Raw genomic sequence first — 319 nt, forward strand, 5'->3', positions numbered from 1 at the left:
CCTATCTGGGTTGAAGTTCTTGGCAGTGAATGGGCCAGGCAGCTGAGAGTGCCCTCCTTCAAGTGATGCCCAGAGCATGCTCCCTGACTGTCCCACCCTAGACATGCCTGTGCTATTGTATGCATAAAAGGCCTTGTTGGCTGCTTTAGTGGCCACTGCTGGAAAACCTCCTTGTAGGGGGTACCTGGCTTGCCTGTGTCTTGTGATGGAAATCTGTGGGAGGATTTGGGGATGGAGGCGATATGAGCACGTGGTGAAGGATGAAACAAGATACTTCTAGATCTGATTTTTTTTCAAACAAAAACCTTTTATTGGCATG

Source organism: Sphaerodactylus townsendi, linkage group LG01 (assembly GCF_021028975.2).
Source record: "Sphaerodactylus townsendi isolate TG3544 linkage group LG01, MPM_Stown_v2.3, whole genome shotgun sequence".
NCBI lineage: Eukaryota > Metazoa > Chordata > Lepidosauria > Squamata > Sphaerodactylidae > Sphaerodactylus > Sphaerodactylus townsendi.